General features: G+C 36.2%; 1 pseudogene; it reads left to right on the top strand.

The window, feature by feature from the left end:
- Positions 1–14,313: 14,313 nt before the first annotated feature.
- Positions 14,314–14,976, top strand: LOC149568537 (F-box protein GID2 pseudogene; annotated as a pseudogene).
- Positions 14,977–15,909: the final 933 nt, after the last annotated feature.

The raw sequence follows: 15,909 nt of genomic DNA, 5'->3' as shown, positions 1-15,909 counted from the left end.
GTGGTTTACACAACATTGCTACAACATAAGCTTATTTCACTAATGGATAACCCTCGTCCCTATGATCCACAACCACGTCCACCATGGTGGAATGAGACCTCATTCTGTGACTATCACCAAAACAAGGGACACAAAACTAGCAACTGCATAAAGTTGCACCATAAAGTCAAGGACATGATTGATGCTAGTGATCTTGTGGTAGATGGACATAACAAAAACTCGGATCACAAGGCATTCAAAGAACCTTTCCCAACTTATGAAAAAAGAGAGACTTCAAAACCACAACCCTACAACAAGGTCAACTATACATATTCTAATGGTGACAATGTCATTCACATGGTTGAACCTGTAGATTTTGAATACTACGATGTTATCACCATTAAGGGCAAGCAAGATAATGACAAACCCAAAATACCATTTGTCTTGAGGGGCCCTACTTCCAATGAAATGGATGATACACCTTCGTAACACTATGCTAATGTTGTCACTCACTCTTGTGCCAAGTTGGTGCTCAAAGGCTCTACGCCTCCTACTTCAGATCTTGAACAACACAAAGATAAAGCCCTTGTCGGTCCATCTGGCAAAGGTGCAAAACCCACAACAAACTCGGCAGCAACCAGTTATAGTGTTCTCAATCAATTGAAATGAACTAATGCTTAGATTTCCATCTTTGAGCTACTTAAAATCTTGCCTGCTCATAAGTTGTTAGATTGTGGTGACTGATCAGGAAAGTACTGTACATGGTAGCCGACATATTATGGCCGACATGTTATAACCCTAAAGCGGTTTAATACTTGTATAAAAAGGGCTTAGGGTTGGGTATTTTTTATATGTGGTGATACGAAATTGGTTCTTGCAGTGGTATTGAACTGTAAGGGATTACGGATTGTAATCAGGTTGTAATCACTGGATTGTAATAGGATCGGACTTGCTGTTTGGTGGACGTAGCCCAGGGATTGGGTGAACCAAGTTAAATCTTGGTGCCTTGTGTTCATTTCTGTGTGTTCTATTATTTTTGTTATTGGTTATATTTGCATGTAGTTTTTATTTCTGTCCGTGGTTTATCCTAACATAAGTAAATTCTGGATAAAGCCCTCGCTGAGGCAAATGTTCCTCAAGATCTTGATCTTGAGCAATTCCAATCCATGGTGGGTCACCTAACCTCACCATATCTTATGACTTTTTCTAAGGAAGATGACAACTTGCTGAGTCACCCACACAATCAACCTCTACACATCGAGGTTATGATCTGCCAGACATGTGTTCGTCGGGTACTCATTGATAACAACACTGGCCCAAATATTATCTCTATTGCCCTACTTAGACAATTAAATTATTCTAAGGACTCTATTGATCCTCGAAGCAAGATCACTATCAAAGCATATGACAAAGTGGAATGAAAGTCTCTAGGTCTTGTGGTTTTACCAATTCATGTTGGTCCTATCGAAAGGGATGTCAACTGTTAGGTGCTTGACATTCCCTTGGCCTACAACATTCTGTTAGGATGGCCACGGATACATGAAATGCATGTTGTTCCATCCACATACCATCAATACATCAATTTCCCATTTCATGGCTCCAAAGTTACTATTCCTACCACTACTAGCTATACCTGCAATATGCTCAAGGCTACTAAAACTTTCATCCCTACTAATCATGAGTCTACTGATTATCACAACAATAAATTGAAACAAATTGAGTAGTCATTCAAACTGAAAGAAACTAGCATGGGAGAGTACCACATTGAACTAGTACTTTCATTGACATCTCTCCCAGAGTCTCCTTGACATTATGAGAGACCCTCAGAGGCAAAGAAGCCATTTGTGCTAACACCTCAGACCAAGTATAATGGTGCTTTTGTCAAGGATATAGTTCCCTTAGAAGATGAAAGTGAAAATAGAGCCATTTCTGCCTGGCTTTAGAGAGAAGAGGCTCCATTAGATCTAACAAAACAAGCTTGAGAAATTACTCATAAGAAATATGGGCCTGGTCTTAGGCTCATGAAGCATTTTGGTTATAAGGGAACTAGCCCTATTGGGTGCAATAACAATGGCCTAATTGATCCTATCAAAACAAGAGCTCGAAGCAACTGTGATACAACTAGCCTAGGATTTAAGAAGGTTCCTTTTCATTTGGGATCAAATAAATTCATACCAACACTTGAGAGTTCATTTGAAAATGAGTCACAAGCTGAGTCAGATACTCAAGAGGAAGAATCTGATGATGAGGATTCCTACCCTCATCCTATTCCTTATGATCTAGCTAAATTCTTTGCTGAGCCAGATGACTTTGTGCCATGTGTTAGCACTGTAGATGATACTAGTGACTCTTCTAAGGACAATACTAAGCAACTCAAATATCATCCAAAAAAGGGAGAATCTATTTAGTCATGTCGTGTTGAGTATTTGTGTAAGAACCCATAGGATGAAGGTGACTATGTCCCTATTACTATTGGAGAGTTCTATAATCTCTCGCCATGTAGCACTAATTCTAAGGAATATGAGCTTGACTCTCTTTCAGAAGAAACTACTGATAAAGACATTGACCAAGTGCATGTCTATGAACACCAAATCAAAGTGGGTGAAACGTCTAGGGTTAGGTCATACGGGTTGGATCCAACTAGTGTCCTAGAGTCATCAATTAATGATGTTCATACTTCATGGCATTTGAACACACCTGTGGACGAGGTCGTTGTAGGTCTCGAATTTCTGGTCCAAGCACTTAATGACTATACTATGAACACAATTGAACCAGCCACTACTCTCCGACTCACACATCCTGAGCTTATAAACTGGAACCCTAATGCATCTAGCAAAGTCTCCACATTCCAGAATGACTATGCTCTTACCTGTTACCTAAATGCTATCAAACCTGTAATGTCTTCCACCAATGAGCAGAGTATCAACATGACTAAGGCTAACATCAAATATTTCAATCATACAATAAAAACAAAAATGCAAAAGGTCCAATGGTGAAAACCACATTGTGGCAGTGTCAGAACCCAAAAAAGTAAAAACAAAAGACATATCCAAGGGTGAAAACCTCTTTGAGGTGCCTGCAGATGAGATATTTGATGTACTTCCCAGTCACTTTTAGGAGAGATCAGCAGTGTTGATAGAGCTGAGAAAGCCAATTAACCTAGGGATAGAAGAACATCCTCATATGATACATCTGGCATAGTCACTGTCACCTGAAGAGAAGGAACAATTCATTGCCTTTTTCAAAGAAAAGAAAATAATTTTTTCTTGGAAATATTTCAACATGCAAGGATTGGATCCTGATCTTATCATGCATCACTTGTCCATAGCACCAGGCATCAAACCAATTAAATAGAAGCTTCAAAAAATGCATCCTCACGTTGCATTGCTTGTCAAAGAAGAATTGGAGAAACTTCTGAAAGTAGGTTTCATTCATGCAATTGATTATGCTAAATGGATATCCAATATTGTTCCAGTTTCTAAGCACAATAAATCTATTGGGGTTTGTACAGTCTTCCGTGACCTTAACTTGGCATGTCCTAAAGATGACTTTTCTCTCCCTAACATTGATATGATTGTGGACATGATGGCTAGCTATGAGATGTACTCACTTATGGATGGTTTTTCTCGATACAATCAGATCAAAATTGCACCAGAAGACCAGGACAAAATGGCTTTCACATGTGCATGGGGAACCTTTTGTTGGAATGTGATGCCATTTGGCTTGAAGAATGTGGGTGCTACATATCAATGGATTATTACTACAATTTTCCATGATACGATGCATAAGACCATGGAAGACTACATTGATGATACCTTGGTTAAAAGTGCCTAATGCAATACTCATCTACAAGATTTGGGACCCATCCTGGATCGTATGGAAAAAATTAGTCTTCGGCTCAATCCTAAGAAATGCGCATTTGGTGTCACATCAGGGAAGTTGCTGGGATACATTATTTCTGCAAAAGGAATTGAGGTAGATCCAGAGAAAGTACAAGCAATAATGGACATGCCATCACCTCAGAACATCAGTTAGATGAGAGGACTATAGAGAAGGCTCCAATCTATCCATAGGTTTATCTCACAATTGGCGGATCGATCACAACCCTTCACAAAGACCTTACATAAGGGTGTAAAGTTTAATTAGAGCCAAGATTGTGAGCAAAGCTTAACATAGATCAAACAATATCTTATCAATCAACCAATCCTAATGCCTCATATTCATGGGAAGCCTTTGCTTTTATACATTTCAGTCACTGAAACAAATCTGGGAATCCTATTGGCTCAGGAAGATAATGACAACAAAGAAAGAGTTATTTATTACTTGAGCCAGACACTGGTCTTTTATGAGAAAAACTACAGCATTATTAAGAAAGCTTGCTTGATAGTTGTCTTTGCTTCCCAGAAGTTGAGACACTACATGCTCACCTACACTACATGGCTCATGGCTAAAATAGATCCACTAAAGTACTTACTTAGTAAGGAAACTCATAGGAAGATTGGCTAAATGGGTTATGATACTTAGTGAGGTTTACATTCAATATGTTGAACACAAGGCTATCAAGGGACAAGCAATTGCAAATCAACTGGCTGATGCACCCATATAGAGTCTTCTGCCAATGAACATTGATTTCCTAGATGAGTCAATTCTAATACTCAAGCACCACACATGTGTTATGTTTTTCAATGGGTCCTTCACACAACAAGGATTAGGTGCTAGATTACTTTTTATTACACCACAAAGATCCTACAAGCAGTGTCAGTTACATGGGAATCTGATTCACACTCCAGCCAAAGAGCTAATTCCTTCTACTACAACATGGCCATTTCAACAATGGGCCTTTGACTTGGTGGGATAGATCCACCCAACCTCCTCTAATGGATATAAGTTCATTATCAAATCTACATATTATTTCACAAAGTAGGTAGAGGCAGTACCTCTCATAGTTGCTGATGGAAAAATTGTAGCACTTTTCATCACAAACTACATCATCTGCAGATATTGTGTACCATCCTCAATCATTACTAACAATGAAGGAAAATTCAAGAAAAAAGACCTCAAGGAACTATGCAAGAAATTTAAAATCACACAATATTGGTCTTCCATTTATTACCCCTAGGGTAACGGCTAGGCTGAGGCATCCAATAAGGTGATCCTCAAAATTCTTCATCGTACACTCAGAAAGTTAGGGAGAGATTGACATCTCCAAATCAATCCAGCCCTATGGGCATATAGGACAAGCATCAAGACTCCAATGGGCATGACTCCCTTTGCTTTGGTACATGGGGTGGATGTTGTACTTCTAATAGAGGTCAAGATTCCTACCTTGAGAATATCTATGAAGGGCCTTATCATTGATGATGATGACTACAGGATAACTCAGCTTCAAGAGCTTGTGTTACTGGATGAACGTCAACAAGTGGCATGTGATCATTTGCAAGCATATCAACAAAGAATGGCCATAAGCTTCAATCAAAGGGTTAAGCCACATGACTTCTAGCTGGGTGATCTCGACCTAAGAGAGAACCCCAAGAATCCACTATAGTGAGTACAAAAGGGAAAGTTTGAACCAAATTGGCTCAGTTCGTACATCATTAGTGCAGTATATGGATCTGGCACCTATCAGCTTTCCACAATCAAAGGAGAAGTGCTTAAAGAACCTGTCAACACTCTCCACCTGAAGCGGTTTTATAGTTGATCTAATATCAGTAAGCTCTTTGTACATATCTATATGTCCTAAAAAAATCTAAAAATTAGAAAAAGTCCTAAAAAAATTGTTACCCTGGTGAAAACCTAGCAATAGGCACCTTGGTAACACCAAAAAAGGTGAAAAATCAAAAAATGCAAAAAAAAAATAACAAAAGAAAAATACAAAAAAAAATTGAAAAACAAGAAAAGTGCCATTGGTGAAAACCTGGAAACAGGCATCATGGTAGCAAAAGAAGGAAATTTCTGCCAAGAAGTTGAAAACTTGCTAAACAGGCGCCTCTTGTTACCAATGCTCCATCTGGTAGCACATCTTCTAGCTCTCTATATAGTTGTTTCACCGCTTTTCTTTCTTTTTGCTCATGTATACATGGATTGAGTCTTGTTATAACTCGAGGGCATTCCCCTTCAGTGTCACTATTTTAGAGATTCTCCTCATAGAATCTCCTTTTGCGAAAGTCACCAGTGGTCCTCACTGTCTCTACCTACTATCGCTAGTGTCACTATTTTTGAGATTCTCCTCATAGAATCTCCTTCATGACAGTCACCAATGGTCCTCATTGCATCTGCCTATTGTTGCCACTATACCTCATTTTCAAGATTCTCCTCATAGAATCTCTTTCGCGATAGTCACCAGTTGTTTCAACTATGTCTGCCTATTGTTGCTCATGTCACATCTCCATATTCCTTTATGGAAGATCTCTCTTACATCAGTCACCAGTCATCTTGGCTGTGTCTATCTATTGTTGCTCAGTCCTTCTTAGGTTCTTCATCATGAAGAGTCCCCGTTGACCTTAGTCACCTGTCGTTCTGACTATGTCTACCTACTGTTGTCACCCTACTAAAGAGATTTCTTTCAAACATGTTATGAACACTGACACTTGACATCAATCCCATGAAAAATAATAGTTTTGAAATGAAATACTTGTTTGGATATGTTGAGCTTTTTCTTTGTTTTCTTTGTTTTCACTTTATCATGTCCCTTCGAGAAACTTGATGATGTCATTTCTGATTACAGAAGTAATGATTGGGGGAATGATGTTTTCTTTGTTTTCTGTCTATGGTTTAGTTCCAATAGGTTGATCTATTCCTATAAAAGGGTTGTCCACTGTAAGAGCCTCCATCTTGTATTGGATGGTCATGTGTACCTTGACTCCTTTTATTAGAATACATCAATAATGTTGGTTCTTCTCCTTGTTTTTTGGAGTGAACTCTTCATGCTATAGTAAATACTAATATTCGTCTTGCTAAGTGAATGTATAGGTCACTGTGAGTATATCTAGCACACTTTTGTCTCAGGTTACAAATGCACGGGTCATTGCAAACAGAATAAATACTGAATACTTAGCATAAGATGGATCTCCCATGTGTTTGGTGTGTTTGTCATGCAAGCAACATTCTGGTCATCCTAGCATTTATGCTTTGATGCTTATGTTAACTTGCTATATTAAAAGGGACAAATGTTCTGGTCATTCTGGCTTCTTGTGCCTCAAATGCCTACATTTAATCCTGACAAACCTATAACATATGTTCTATTCATATTCCCATGATTGCAATGTCAGTGGGAATAGTATAACATATGAGTTTTGTTCTATATCCAATGATGATAAATTGTTGAGGCCTAGTAACCAGACCTAGGGTTTCATCTAGTTTAAGGTTGCATCTAGCCTAGGGTTGCATTTAACATAGTCTTGCATTGCATACTTTATTTGCATAAGCATTTGATTAAACTGCAAATGTACTTTGATGAGGGATTACTGATCTCTTCAAAGAATCATGTTCTTTCACAAACTACACAAATGATTGATTAATCACCCTCTTGGCTACTTTGGCTGCTCTAAACCCATTTTTTGAGATCGAATTCAAAATCTGACACACTTAAGTGGCTTAAAAATGCATTTTAAAAAATTTTGTGCAATCCAAATTTTTCTGATACTTTGTGATTCTTGGAATCTTTTCAACTCAAACTTGGTCTTTTGGACCTCGAAATCACTTTGGATCAACTTCCAAATTTTCTTAGATCATTCTGATCTCTTCATATTTCTTCAGATCATTCTGATCTCTCTTTATATTTCTTCAAATCATTCTGATCTCTTCATATTTCTTCAAATCATTCTGATCTCTCTTTATATTTCTTCAGATCATTCTGATCTCTTCATATATCTTCAGATCATTCTGATCTCTCCAAATTTCTTCTTATCATTCTGATCTCTTCATATTTCTTCAAATCATTCTGATTTCTTTATATTTCTTCAGATCATTTTGATCTCTTCTTTATTCTTCAGATCATTCTAATCTCTTCTACATTCTGTTGAATCTCACATTTCTTCTATATCTCATGATATAGTGCTTCACATCATATTTGTGGTGTGTCATCTTTTGATTTCGCTCTCAAGGGGGGCAGATGATTACATCATTGAATACTTATTGCTTGGGGCATCTCGTTCCCATCTTATGTCCTCATCATTCAGGGTATCTCACCACTAGGGGCATCGTATTCCCTCTTTCTGGCATCTTTTTCATCTTGTCATCATTTGAGTACAAGTATCAAGACAATCTAAACCTCGAATCCTGAGGATCAAGCCTCATTCTAGGGATGATTCTATGTCTCATAATTCAATTTTTTTATCTGCTATTACTCTCAAGTATCTAGGTGTTCTATCTAGATCCTTGAAGGTTAAGCTCCATTCTAGATATAATCTTCTAAATGTTTTCAATCCCAGGTATTTAGGTGTCCTATCTAGATCCTTAAAGGTCAAACTTCATTCTAGAGATAATCTTCTAAATGCTTATCAATCTCAAGTATCTAGGTGTCCTATCTGGATCCCTAAAGGTCAAACTTCATTCTAAAGAAACCTTCTAAATGCTTTCAATCCTAGGTACACTAATACATTTGGCAATGTTTTGCGATGTCAATTTGCAACGCTAATGTGTATTTGGCATTTTTTTTTGTCTTATAACCTGACAATGTCGTAATTGCGACATCGTCGGGTTATAAGACAAAAAAAAAAGGCATGTTGCTCACAATGTTTAAGAGAGCGCCCAATGAATCAGATCTCCCAAAGTGAAAAAACCCCTTAGGGATGGACTCTGAGCACAACTTATCTACCCATGATGAATTCTAGGAATGAAATATGGTACTGTTCGAACTGCTCTTGATACCGGATGTGGGGTGCGTAACATTCTCTCTTGTTTATCTAGCTATATACTTGTGGAAATAGAGCATAACTAGTTTTATACAATGTCTTATTTGTACTACTATTTTCTTCAAGCTTTCCAAAATGTTCTCGATAGAGTTCTCGATATGGCTCTCCAAAATGTTTGAAATAGCAAATGTAAATGCTTTTACCTCATTTTCTACCATAACTCCTTTCTGAGAAGTGGGTTTGTAACTCAACAGCTTCACATCAGACATGGGCCAAGAAGCTAAACCAAGATCTGATATGAGAAACTAGCAAAACATTAGAATAATAAAAGCAAAGAAAGGCTTCATTATTAAAATGTAGCTCCACACTATTGCTTACAATGGAAACTAAGCTCTAAAACCTTCAAAAGAGTTCCAAGACAATCAGAAATACTTCTCTTTTGCAGAAAAAGATTTCAGAGGGAGAAATGTGATAATATGAGTTTTTTTTGATTGAAAATAAGCTGTCAAGTAGAGGGTATTTAAAGATGTGGAGGTCTAAATTTCAGTGCTCTTTAAAGTTGGATGAAATATAAAAACCATTAAATATCACTTGATGTTTTCACTGACTATTGGAAATCAATTCAATGGTTGTAATGTGAGCTTGATACACCAAATATCATCCCATCTATAATGGGCTTTATCTATCTTCATCTTTACAATTGGGGGCATTTATTCCTCCAAGGTAGATTTGGTCTTCCACTACCTCATTTAAAAGAAAAATATTTTCCTTCAATTATTGATCCACACACATTCCCCACATGCCATAAATTTCAGCAATTTGAACACTCCTTCACTCAAATCTATTACTAAATGTTGTGAATTCAAAATTAAAGATTTAACAACTTTGAGAGAACAATGTGGATGTAAAAGGGATTTTATGTATGGCTAGGGGTGAGAATTCCTTAAACTCAAATCAGCTTTAAAAAATTAAGAAAAAAAAAATCCACATTGATTTGAGATGAAAAACTACATATTGAAACCCTTACTCAACATTGACACATCTCAAATCAATTGAAGCAATGAAAACTTTAAAACATTATGAAATTCAAATCATATATTTAAATGCCTTACAATGTAAAGAAAGCAAAAACCTATGCTTGAGGCTAGCCTCTTTGAACTTGGAGAGTCGAGGATTTTATTCTCCATCACCTTCATTAACATCACCACAATCTCTTCAACACACTTGGTGACAACATAATCATTATCAATGATTAAGAAAATTTATCATAGAGCCTGTCAATGAGCTTGCAAAATGGTAGTGTAGAGGATTTTATAAAATCATGCATGTTGACTTTAACCCATAGGAGGACAGAAATCTAAGTCACATACATCTCAAGAGAAGGGGATATTGAATTCCTGGGAGATTGTGCAAACTTGAGCACATAGAGGCAAAGATATTGCACAATCTTTTTTTACAAAAAGTCATGCCAGACACAATGATAAATAATCAAGGGAAGATACATACATATTGTTTGGTATTGTAGCATAAATTAAGTTCATTAATTAATCATATTCTTTATAGAGGTGTTAGAGGATGAGTAGATAATAGCTATTCATATTACTTCTAATTTGTGCTTAAGTAGTAAAAGTGAATGATGAAAATATTGAATACCCAAAGTTGGATGGAGACAGAACGTGGTAGTGAACACCTTATTCCTACTGGCACAATAGATGTGCCACCAAGATTGTACTCCCCCACTGTGCCTTCAAATTTTCTTCCATGGTCACCAAGGGAAATGTGTGTATCATTTTCTCTTAAGATCTGTTTGGTTGTAGGAAAAAGAATGTGGGAATAGGAATGTGTATTCTAGAATTATTATTCTAGAATAGAAAATAAGAATACATATTTCTATTCTTGTTTGGTTGAGTCAAAATTTGATGGGGAATTCACAGACCCAAAAATTTATAGTTTCTAAAAAATATAAAATTGAAATAGGAACACATATTCCAATTCCACCTATTTAGGTAGAATTACAAATGGTCAATTTTACAACAATGTTTTCTCCAATTTGCAATATCCTCCTCTTCACATGCATAAAACAGAAATGAAAATGTTATAATCTATCATAACAATGGTCTTTATGTAATGCGTATACTACCATAGTCCATACACAATTTTGAAAGACTACAATCAAAATCTAGACACCAAAGTGATGTCCAGTTATAGATTAATCAAAAACAAGGCTTTTCAAATTACTCGTACGTCATTAAGATTATAGATTTTATTTTAAGAATTTTTTAGAATTTTTGTTTCTTATCCACCAAAGCTATATTCACATATAGAATCTTGTGAAAAAAATTATTATACAATCCACATAAAATTTTTAGAGAAGGTAACAATATAAAAATTTTAGAAGTCACCCATGGCTTAAACTTTTCAGAGAAGGTAACAATATAAACTCAAAAGACTTGATTGGTCTTCACCAAGAGTGCAGGTCCCAAGATGATCACACAATATAATAACATGACTCCATTGGCCAACATGCCAAGAGGGTGGATCTCAATAGCATTTAAACAACAAAAATGAGTATATATCAAATCTCTGAACCAAATAATAACAAAGCATTATCAACAACAGTATGTCAACAAATCAATAACTAGATAATTTATGTGCTTTTTCATGACTATGTTTGACTCATATAATTGTGATCTCTCTAGCACTATGATGTCATTTAATATGTCTTGCTAAAACTTGTAAATTTTGTTCCTTTTTCCATGTCATATAATATGTCTTGCCTTGTAGCTTATATGTTTTGAAATTGCTGTTAGGCCTTGTAGCTTGTATGATTTGATTGCTGGAGAGCTTCTACAGCTAAGCAAGAAGGCCATTTCATGAGTTATATAGTCATGCGCTTGGGTATGAAAATTGCATATTTTTTAATCTAATGTATATTTTAACTAGACTTTTAGCTTATATGTTTTGAAATTGCTATTAGGCCTTGTAGCTTGTATGATTTGATTGCTGGAGAGCTTCTACAGCTAAGCAAGAAGGCTATTGCACGAGTTATATAGCCGCGCGCTCGGGTATGAAAATTGCATATTTTTTAATCTAATGTATATTTTAACTAGACTTTTAGCTTATATGTTTTGAAATTGTTGTTAGGCCTTGTAGCTTGTATGATTTGATTGCTGGAGAGCTTCTACAGCTAAGCAAGAAGGCCGTTGCACGAGTTATATAACCGCATGCTTGGGTATGAAAATTGCATATTTTTTAATCTAATGTATATTTTAACTAGACTTTTAGCTTATATGTTTTGAAATTTCTGTTAGGCCTTGTAGCTTGTATGATTTGATTACTGGAGAGCTTCTACAGCTAAGCAAGAAGGCCATTACACAAGTTATATAGCCGTGCGCTCGGGTATGAAAATTGCATATTTTTTAATCTAATGTATATTTTAACTAGACTTTTAGCTTATATGTTTTGAAATTGCTGTTAGGCCTTGTAGCTTGTATGATTTGATTGCTAGAGAGCTTCTACAGCTAAGCAAGAAGGTCATTGCATGAGTTATATAGCCGCATGATCGGGTATGAAAATTGCATATTTTTTAGTGGCTTAATGTTGTAAGGTCTCTTGAAATAAGACCTTCAGGTGGTTGGTCAAAGTTTTACAAATATTCTTATCTAGAAATTTACCTAGAGCAATTGACTGAATGTTATAAAAGGTGATTGGATTAAATGTCTTAGGAATAAAGTCAAAGAAAGTATTTTTAAAATATTAAAGTATTTAGCTAGGTCTAAGAAGATTTGTGTACTTTTGATAGTTTTTCTTAGTTTGTGAAAGTTGTAGACTGAAGTTTAATAGCCCATTTTTTGCTTCTGCAAAGAACGATCATGTTAGATAATATAATTGAAGAACAAAACAGGGAGACAATCGCTAGATTGTGGTCTAACTTGAAAAGAAAAGGTGATGGAAAATGTTACTGTCCTTGCAAAATTTGTAAGGGCTTAAATCGTAGAAGACTGCTAATCAAAACAGCTAAGAGACATTGTAGGGAGAATGGTCACATTGAAGGGGGGCATGACTATCATCCACTGGTAATTCGTTCATTATATCATTTTAACAAACTATATACATATGAAATCACTTGATGATGAGTTGATGATCATGGTTTATTTATGTTAATCAATTTTATATAGGTTGATCTCCCCAGGGAAGTACATGATATGAACCACAACAATCCAAAGAATATAGTTTTCGAAGTGGAGGAACATGGAGGTGCAAATATCCAAGGTGAAGATAATGATCCCATGGAAGATGATGATCATGCGCTAGAAAACACAATTGAAGATGATGGTATAAATACATTGATCCATGACACATTTAGTCCAAGCGTATCTGATCATGATGATGATGATAGCCTCAATGTACCTCTACTTGAGAAGGCATACGAGCCCCTATATAAAGACTCCCAAACAACCCTTCTCTTTGTTGTATTGTTGTTGTTGAACTTGAAGGTTATGAGTGGTTTATCCAACATAACAATGTCACGTATGTTAAGGTATGTCATATATGTCTTTATAGTTAACAAAGGGTGAATAATGTACCACTAATATTGTTTATATTAACAACTTATATTTTTTCCTGTAGATTGATAGGCGAGTTTCTGTTACCATCATCAAATTTTTGACCTCGCTCATATCAAGAATTATCTACTGTTATGAAAGATATTGGAATATTAAACTATTCTCGAAACAAAGTGAAGCTCAATAAGATGTAAGTGAAGCTCAACTTGGCACAAATAGGGAGTCAATATGATGTAAGGGGTCATTTGAAGTCCTAGGGTGTCCTAGGAAGAGTTATGGGTGGATGGTAGTGTTTACATGATGTAATAGGCTATTAAAGCCCCTAAATGATGTAAAATGCACTCAAAGTGCAAGATACGTTATTTCTCGCCCCTTCCCCAATATCAAATGCTTTAATTTTGATCTCCCTGAAGTCATCTTAGAGGCTCCCAGTTATGTCGGTACTTGCTTTAAACACAATGTTTGAACTTGTTTTTTGTCTCTTCACAGATTTTGGGTAAAAAAATCCTCATTGGTTGTTTATCATCTGTTTGTGGTATAGGTGTGCAACACATTGCGGGTGACATGTTTGTCAGTGTTCCAAAGGCAAACGCTATATTTATGAAGGTAAAGTCTCTAAATGATTATCAATCACTTTCAGGATCTGATTTAAATTAGGAACCCATCTTCTTCATTTTCTGCTCCTTTTTTATTAGAAATTTTCCTTCTGGTAGTGCTCTGCTCCATTTCATAACTTTACCTTTTTCTAAAGTTGTGCTCTCTGGTCTCCATGTCTATTTTTGTGTTTTTGCCTAAATTTAGAGACCCGAATCCCTGTCCGATGCTTATTTATGAAACTATCCAACTTGTTTTTTAAGGTACAAGGTCTATTTATTTGTAGATACACATTCATTTGTCTTGTTTTGTCTGGAAGGGCAATGGGATTGGCAATAAGAAGACCCACTAAGTGTAAAATCAATTATCATCATCATAGTTATAAGCCCAACGGAGACTTGGAGGTGCCATTATTTCATAAAACATCTGAAAAGATGCAATCTTAGGATCAGTGTGAGAACTTATCGAGGGATCAAATGGAGCAGTTTCTTTTAGATGGGGATTTGTTATCCAAAGTGATGAAATACATGGATGCAAGAACATTGGCAACAGCCTCATGTGTTAATAGGATATGGCATAAAGCTGCACAAGATGACAAGCTGTGGGAAAACATATGTCTCAAGCATTGGGCTAACACTGGTTGTGGAAGCCATCAACTGAGATTTGTTGTTTTGGCTCTTGGTGGATTTCGAAAACTATATTCTCTTTCCCTTTGGCCTATTATTAATCCATCTACTTCTTCTTCTTCTTCGCCATGTCCATTGCCTTCTCAAGCCTTGTCTCCCTTCTTATCAAAGCCTGGTCTAAATAAAAAGCATAGTGCAAAGACTCAATCTTGGGGTAAGGATGAGATTCATCTTTCTCTTTCTCTTTTCTCTATCCATTGCTATGAGAAAATGAGTAGTCCTCCTATGCGAAACGTGTCCTCAGCCCAGTTTCAATCTTCCAAGCATCCCATATTTGAAGATGCAATCAGGCCCAAATAGGTGTAAATCCATCTAGCCCCACAATAGATATTGTTGGTATTTCAGTTTTGTGTGTATTAAATTTCCATGAAGACCAAAATTTGTAACTTTTCATTCCTAATTTGATCATGGACTTGTAAGTAAACATCAAAACCAGATAGACCTTATTATTTTCATGTTAGATGTAAATATATAGCTAGTTTGATGCCCATACGTCTTACACTGCCTGGTCAGAAGGAGTGCTCGTGTGCAGCCTTGAAACCCTTCCACATGGCTGATAAGAAGGTAAAATTTCCAGATTTGATTTGTTTAGAGTGTTCCGTGATTGGTCATAGCTATTGATAAACTTCTTAACATGGGTATGATGCTTATGGTGCTCTGTTTCAAGAATGAATCTTGTCATCTAAAGTGACAGATTGTTACCCATTATGGACTACTCATGGATTTCTCTTTTAATTTAGGGTTCATAATTACTTCAATCCTAATTGCTAAATCTATGTTCAGCAGATGTAAACAAAATCAAGTAACCAGGCTGGATTTTGTTTACTTTATAGCTAACGTTGTGTTGATGCAAAGTTGTGAGTCAATTACAAGGTGTCATGGGGATCATCTCAGGTTGGGTACTAGGCTTTCTTCTTGTGCCTATGTCAGGGGTGTGGCCTAATTCCTCTTATATACAACCAGACACTAGCAAAAAAGGCAATAAAGGCCAGATTGAGAACAAGAAGTATATTGTAAAGCCTGCCTTATTAATATAAATCTTTAGTATCATGGTTGTTTCTGTAAACCCATTCTTGCTTGTCCTAAGGGAGGTTTCCATAGATCTACTGGTATATATTATACTTTTTTTTGGTAATGTTCAACTAATAGCAAATTTAAAATGGAAAAACTTTCTGGGTAGTTCCCTAGACTTTGGATCTGTATGCTACTAGAACTTTAAGTACACAACTCTCC

This window comes from Cupressus sempervirens, chromosome 3 (assembly GCF_028749045.1).
Source record: "Cupressus sempervirens isolate cs-2001-9-10 chromosome 3, ASM2874904v1, whole genome shotgun sequence".
NCBI lineage: Eukaryota > Viridiplantae > Streptophyta > Pinopsida > Cupressales > Cupressaceae > Cupressus > Cupressus sempervirens.
The sequence above is the reverse complement of the archived record's forward strand: the minus strand, read 5'-3'. Positions and strand labels throughout refer to the sequence as shown.